Here is an 8,486-nt window from a genome sequence, read left to right on the forward strand (position 1 = left end):
AAATCATTTACACCAAAAACACAAAAAGACCACTTGTTCATACCCCCACAAGTTACCACATACCGAGATAGCCTAAACCAAGATAAAAAAGTTTACAACTACACAGCCCAGAAATACATAGAAAATATCTACAGAGTACAAACTTTTCTAAACCATAACCCCAGAGCTACAAACATCAAAGAACCAAACACCAACTATATAACCCAAAAATTACAAGGATATAACAAACTAATTGCACTACCCAAAACTAACCCAAGCCTAGTAAAAACTTATTTTGACTATGACTATTAAACACCATATACACCCAAGACGGAGAAGAATTAACAGCTATGGAAGAATTACACAAGATATTCACAACCTACAAAAGGATAACAAAAGGAAATCTATTTTACATAAAATGTTATACTGCACCAGCAGATATACTATATGACGAAATAAAATCAGTTATACAAGTTGTAAAAATAGGACTAACTAGAGATATGATCATACCAGAAGATATTACACAGCAACCGGAGATACCCAGAATTGAGATACCCGAATTCTACGCAAATAAACGACTTATTGGACTAGCTACAATTATCCAAGAACTAGCAAATAATTATACTAATGAAAACCCAATATAGAGCTATTATTCGAGAGATCATCAAATGATTTACTCTAATTCAAAAGAGCTACGACAAGCAGATATGGAAGATGTCAGACAATGGATAATGACATTACTTAACCCAGAAAAATAATCTACCGCAAGAGCAATTAAAAAAGGATTTATTTCAGATGGACTACTGACAAGATATTGTAAAATAATCGGACACAAATATCCAGATCACCAATGTTCAAGATGTAATGGAGAAGATAACATTATTCCAGAAGTACATCTAGAATAAAAGAAGACAAAATGCCAGCTGGAAAGATAAGATAAGGAGCAATAATGGAGATATAGCAGATACGACAACATCAACGGAAGACAAGATATTTGTTAGAATCATTGTATAGATTTTTTAGTCTTTACGTAAATTTGTAAATTAGCTTTTATAGACTTGGACTTTTCTTTTAGCCTTTAAAGGCTATGTATAGGCTTTTTAGGTTAGGTAGCCCTTTTAGACCTTTCTTAATAGCCTTTTTGACTTTACAAATTAGAATTTTTAAAACGTGTAAGGATATTGTAAAGATTTCTCTATAAATGAAGGAAACTGAAGGCATTACAAAGCAAGCCTTTATGCGTTGAAGCAAATACTCTCTCCATTCCACAACAAATATTTTACTCAGTTAATTAAAAAACAGATATATTTCAAATGGAAAAAGCTATGGAGGAAGAAACTTCAGAAATATCAAAACTACCCGGACAGGTATATTTATTTATGATTATGAATAACTAAATTCATAATTCCCAACAATCATGATATGATAAAATGAATTCATATTAGTTACATTATAGTAGAATTATTCAAAGAATAATATGTTAAGAAGTTTATTAACAAAGTGGAAACGGAGAAAAATCCCTAAGAACTATGCCATCCTAAAGGTGAAACCAATGAGGCAAGAAGCCGTGGCGGGGAGTAACCAGAGTAGAGGCGCTGTTTAAGGGAAAAAGTATCCGGATTATCATGTTAATAGTGACCGAAGAACATATTATTTAAGAATAATCTAGTATATAGTAATCTAAGATGACCATATTTTGTTATGTACATGGTTGAAGGGAATATTTTGAGAAAAGCAATTTTATAAAAATGAATAATTATTTATCTGATGTGATGGTAGATAAATTTAAAATACTTATTTTGTATGCACTTAAAGATATAAAAGTAACAGATATAAGAAAAATCATATTAGAAAAAGCATTTGGTGAATATTACATGACTAGAGTAAAATATATACCATACCTACCTAACTACTCTTACAAATACTTACCATGACAAATTACATAGAATTTTTAGGAAAAAATATGAGAAACATACAGCTACTAGAAAAACAAATGAAAATAAATATATACAAATACATGGAAAATAAAGATATAAAATATATAGAATTTCTTAATATGCAAAAATTACTAAGACTAAAACAAACAACTACAAAATATTATAATAAAATCAATTTTAAAAGATAGATCACCTAGATTATCTTAAAGTTTTAATCTTATATATACTTAAAGATATAGAAATAATAGATATTAAGAAAATAATATTAGAAAAAGCAATAGACTATGAAATTGAAACCATAAATTGGCTAGAACAGTTATACGAAGAAATTTATCCAGAAAGATATTATTCAGATTAAGAGATGTTAGAATATATTAGAAAAACTAGAGAAAATCAAGATAATCTAAATAATGAAATTAATTATAGAAACCGAATTAGAAAAATAATGGAAAATCTAAAAGAAAAATTAATATGGATAGAAGAAACCTTAGAAAATTTAGAAAAAAGCACATGTGATAGTTTATATAATTTAAAAAACTCACTATGAGAAGAACAACACAAGATAATAAATAACATTGAAAATCTAGAATTAGATATACATTACAGTACATTTAGGATAAATTATAATACAGAAATTTGTAACTCTGCAGTTACTACAGGATAAAATAATAAACCAAACAAATTAATGAATACATCTTACGAAAAAAGTAAATCATTAAAAGATATTGAAACAAAATTTAAGAAATATCTACGCACAAAGAAAAATAGATTCACTAGCTACCTAATAAATCTATTTCATACGTCAGATATCCGCACCCTCCTACAAATGGTATAAAAATGTGTCCAAAAACTGAAAAGAAAAAGGAAGACATGTCTTAAGTACCATATTCTAGTATAGTTGGAATTTTGATGAATGCTATGATCTCTCCCAGACATTTGTTGTGTCGTAGGTTTGGTTAGCAGGTATCAATCCAATCATGGAAGAGATCATTGGAAAGCAGTAAATAGAATTTTTCGATACCTAAAGGAAATTGCTGATTATTCACTATGTTATAGTGGATCCGATTTATCCACAAAAGGTTTTACAGATGTTGATTGGGCTGGTGACAGTTATTATAGAAAACCTACCTCTGGTTATGCCTTCTTATAAATGGTGGTGTAATTTTATGGAAACGTAAGAAACAAACTTGCATAACTCTATCAACTATGGAATTCAAATTTGTGGCTTGTACATCTACAGTACAAGAAGCTGTTTGGTTGAAGAGATTATTTGAGCATTTGAACATCACAAAGAATTCTAAGGGTCCTATAATTTTATATTGTGACAGTCAAGCGTCTATTGCATATGCAAAGGATCCAAAATATCAAAGCAAAGACAAGCACATTGACATTATGTATAACTTTGTAAGAGCATAGTAGCAAGTGGGGAAATAAATTTACTATACATTCCTACAGGAGAAATGATAGTTGATCCCTTTATAAAGGTGATATCTAGAGACTTGTTCAAGAAACATGTTATGGATCTAGGATTATGTAGGAGATGATTATATTTCTGTATTGTAAAATGACTCAATTGTAATTATTATCAATATAAGTGTCTTGAATTTATGTTCAATCTTATATGTATGTAAAATGTGTTTATTGTTATAGTGTGTCAAACAAGGCACGAGATTGGCTCTCTCACATGATCAATCACCTCATACATTGAGGAATGTGAAGAAAAAAATTCAACCATCAAATTATGATTTGTTTTATTAAGCCAGATTTGAGTTTCTCTAAGAATATGTATTTGAGGATTATTAAAGAAAGAAACTCAGATTAGACATTAAGAGATGTCTAGATCTAGATCTATACGATGTTGAATGATTAAAAAAATTAAGACACACACAACAATATAAGGTGAGAACATCGTAGCACGTGTTTCATACCACGTGTGCTTAGCGACCAATAGGTTAATGAAAGAACGAATCCCTGCTTCTTCATTGTGTGAAACCCTAAAAGTTATTTTAACTTCTCATTGAAATATCCTTAGACCATTAACTGTTTCTTAAAGTTTCTATTGGTGTTGCTACTTTAGCATGTTACTAATAGCCATGAAAGATTCGGCAATACGGTGCATGTCTAGGAAAATAATTGATTGGAACAGGTAGATTTGAGTAGCAAGGGAAGATGATTAAAATAAATATTTTAACTTATCTACACAAGCTGACTGTTACACTAACCATATAGGTGTCGAGTGTAATTGTCTATATAAAGTTAATCATAAACTCGAGTTCACGTCTATCAGAGGATGAAGAATTGGATAAGTAACTACTATAGCAGTGAATGATGTCTGGGGTATTGTGAGTATAAGTATCCTCATATTAGTAAAGAATTCTTTCCACATGTGATTGGATTCCTATATGTAGCTTGTAAAACCTTATAGGTAAAGCTCATGATGCTCACAGGTCGCACGAACTATTTTTCGTATGAATTAGTGACTTGTTGATATTGTGTTAGTGCGGGTCTTGTCTACCATGTGCTAAGTGAGAGATGTTAGATTAGGGGTCATGGATCGCCCATGTGGACTGACCCGACCTGACCCAATTTTTGTTTTAATTATCTGATAAAAGGAAAATCTGAAGGGAGCAACCTATCTTTAGAAAAATAGGGGGAACAGTTACCGAGTAACTGTTTAGCCGCCCAATACTCCAATACATAATACTACTTCTTCTTCTTTAAAGGAGACATATGAGGAAAAAAAATCCTTGAGTAACTAGAAATGCAAAATAAGAACAAAACACCAACGAAGACATTTAGTTTGTGAAACAATACTCCATTTCCAAGAGATACGAAGATTGACTTGGGGCGATTCTGTCATAGCAAATTCAACAACTTTAGCTGCAACATATTAATGTACACACATTGTTTTTACTCCGAATTTGCTATTAGTATGCTTTATTTTGCTACTTTACTCGGTTGGCTATGATACCTATTGAGTACAGGTGGATCGTACTCACTCCTACTTCAACCTTTCAGTGAAGCTTCAGGTTCAGGTGTGCCTCAGAATAGTTAATTTTTGGGCGCCTTCAGATTACCCAAGGTAGTGGTTGGACATTCATACGTCCAGAGTTCACCTCTATCTTTCTGTATTAGTTATGTTTTTATTAATATTCGGAGAGAGATATTATTTCTTTGTGGTTATTTTATACTGTATTTGACTCCTGGATTTTATTAGTAGTTCTTACACTATTGACATCTAGTTTTGGGCATGATTGGTATTTTGGATAAGTTCTTTCCTCATTGTTATGATTATTTGTATGGTTCGACTCTGTTCTAGAAGCCTTACCTTGGATATTTCTGTGTTTTCTTTTTCCTTTTTGTATCAGTTTGGGTGATAGGCTTACTTATCAAGGTACGCTGCGACAAGTGTCATCATGATCCTTGGTTTTGGGTCGTGACATAAATTCAATTTGATAGACTTTCTGAGCAAAGTTCGACTTTGTGATAGTTTTATATGTAATTGGTTTCCAGGACCAATGGCTGGAAAAGCTGTAAAGTCTGTAGCAAAAGCAGTTGGGGGATATCAATATCCGTGGCAAAAAAATTGGCAAAATGCAAGGATGAGATTTCAAAGGGAGTTTGGGGTTACTGGGAGCTTGGAGATTGAAAACCTCTGGGGATCAGTGCTCTCCATCGAGCTCGTCTCCGCAAGGAAGTTGTTCTTGCTTGACAAGATTGGCCATATGATCCAGCGAGGAAGGAAATGCGAACGAGGTAGAAAGGGCACGAGTGTAACAGAATATCTGCTGAGAAACGGGCAAAGACAACTGAACTGTTGCAAAAAATGCCTGAAATGTTGGCTGATATTAGGAAGAGAAGGTGAGAAAGGAAAATGAAAGCAGAAGATGATGCTGCCAGAAAAGCAGTGCAAGAGTAGATTTTTGCCCTAATAATTCTTAGCAAATTTCAATTTTTAGGATAATGTACTTATTACAATATTGACGAAGCATTTCCTTCTTGCTTTGTTCCCATCCCTGTTTATCTGAACATCCGTGCTCATCTATACCGTTGCAATGGGCCTGAATAACGAGATTTGCCTTGGCATTTGAGTGAGTTTAGAACTGCGGTTTTGTATGAAAACAAAGGGTGGTGAGTAGTACTAGAATGCATGGGTAACCCTCTATGAAGTCCTAGTGTTGTATCCCCATGAAGGAAGCAATGACGTAACTGGTAAAATGTCATGTGATTAGCAAGTCATGGGTTCGTATCGCAGAAATGTTCTCTTGCAGAAATGCAGAGTAACTTTTGTGATCTGGCACTTTTCTGGATCCTGTGCATACGGGAATTTAGTGCATATAGGAGAATTTAGTGTATCGGGTTGTCCTTTAATCTTATGAAAACAAACAAAATAAAGTATGTGTAGGTGAAGTTGCAACGATTTGCTAGCTTTTGGTATTTGACAGCTTGTTTTGGATGGTTATTTCCCTTCATAATATGTTGTATTACTGTGATATTTTGATGCATATAATGTTTTCTGTCGTTACATAATGTCACATTAATAGTTTGAAGAATAAATTTATAATTCTAAAGAAGGATGAAGTGTAACGTATAATTGTTATAAAAATAGGTAGGATAAAATAGAATTATTACATATTAAGTGAAGACAAAAGTGAGAAAAATAAAATAACAAAATGATCACATCAAATTGGTCTTTACATAGAATGAAACTTTTTGTTGTTACTTAACAATGATTTAATTCAGAGCCATTCAATTTTTGCTTTAGTCAAGATTACAAACAAGTATTTGTAATGAGAGTGCTTCGTAATTACAACTAATCCAATTACGAGTAGTTGTATTTCGCCCATACCTTGTTCCTTTATATTCAATGCTTTTACACTTTTCTATTTGGTTATTTCGATAGGACTAAACAATGAATTCTCTTTGTGATTTGGCTCTTTCATATCATTTTATTTTGCAGTGTTTACTTTCTACCGGGGTCGTTTGGTTTGGAAACAAGTTATCCTAGGATTACTAATTTCCTGATTAGTTATCCCACCCTCAAGAGGGGGGGTAAAAATAACACTATAATCCCAGGATAACTAATCTCGGATGAGTCATCCCATGAATTTTATCTCAATCAAACATGAGATAAGTTCATCTTAAAATTAATCCTGAGATTAGTCATTTCTTATCTTTCCTACCAAACGACCCCTCTATTATTGACCGGAAGGTTATCACTTATAATCTCTTTACAATCTCTTTTAGTTTTGTGTCTTTTTAAGAAAGATATCCCATTGTAATGTTAGTCCTAGTTTACTCCTATTTCATTTGTGCACAAACATAACGTGTAATTCTTTTGACAAACACCTTTAGCATAGAAGATTTATTTACAACATCAAACCTTTCTCTACTAGCAATTTTCACCCATCTGGTCACTTTTAAAATGAAATTCTTTTTAATATATGAAATATCATTCTTTTGAAAATAAACTAAGAAGAACATAATTCCCCTATTCATACATAAATTATAGCAATACTTATCCCCTATTCATACACCTTAAATATTTGTTTTTGATATGTTAGAAAAAAATTTTACCAACAAGTGGTCAAACATAATAATATGAGTGAATTTTGAAGGTTTCTTTCAAACCTTATTCATTTCTTACTCATGGTGCTATATAAAGAGTGTGAGTTCATTTGCATCAATCCTAAAAAAAAATTGTCAAAGTGAATAACTCAAAATATTTGTCGAACCTTATTCATTTCTTACTTAATATAGTACCATGCAACAAATTTTGAAGTTGTTATAAGGTAAACATGGGATCCTACCTTACAAGGTGAGAGCCCATACTCGACTTATAAGTAAGTCCCATCAGGCAGATAAAGGGAACACTCCTTCCTTAGTGGAATTTATTTCCCACTTTATTAGTCAAAGGATAAGAAAAGTGACTTTATTTACCATACAACAACAACATACCCAGTGTATTCCCACAAAGTGGGGTCTGAGGAGGGTAAAGTGTATGCAGTCCGTACCACTACCTCATTTGAAGTAAAGAGGTTGTTTACGATAGACCCCCAGCTCAGGACAGAAAAAAATATGATCAAACAAAAATCATTAAAGCAACCAACCAAAAAGGGATATCACACCGCTATATTGTAAGGGAAACAAAACACCCACAAAGTGATATTGTAAACCAACTATATGAAAATATCACCAAAACACCACGAACAGGAGGCTACAAGGCACTATAGGCACAGATTAAAATAGGGTACTCTTTATTACTATTATGAACGTACTCCTACCTGCTATCCTTCTATCCTAATCTGCGTCATCCACACCTTCCTATCAAGGGTCATGTCCTCCGTAAACTATAACTGCCCCATGTCTTGCCTAATCACCTCCCTCCATATTTCTTCAGCCTAACTCTACCCCATCTAAAACCATCCATAGCCAGCCTCTCACACCTCTGCACTGGAGCATTTGAGTACCTCCTCATCACATGCTCAAACCAAAGCAACCCACTTCTCGCAACTTATCCTCTGTGAAGCCAATCCCACCTTCTCCCGAATATTCTTATTTATAACCATA

The 8,486-nt window shown here is 32.9% G+C and overlaps 1 pseudogene; it reads left to right on the forward strand.

Moving 5' to 3' along the window:
- The first annotated feature begins 5,434 nt into the window (after positions 1 to 5,434).
- On the forward strand, positions 5,435 to 5,835 carry LOC107874395 (annotated as a pseudogene).
- Positions 5,836 to 8,486: the final 2,651 nt, after the last annotated feature.

Source organism: Capsicum annuum, chromosome 6 (genome assembly GCF_002878395.1).
Source record: "Capsicum annuum cultivar UCD-10X-F1 chromosome 6, UCD10Xv1.1, whole genome shotgun sequence".
Classification (NCBI taxonomy): domain Eukaryota; kingdom Viridiplantae; phylum Streptophyta; class Magnoliopsida; order Solanales; family Solanaceae; genus Capsicum; species Capsicum annuum.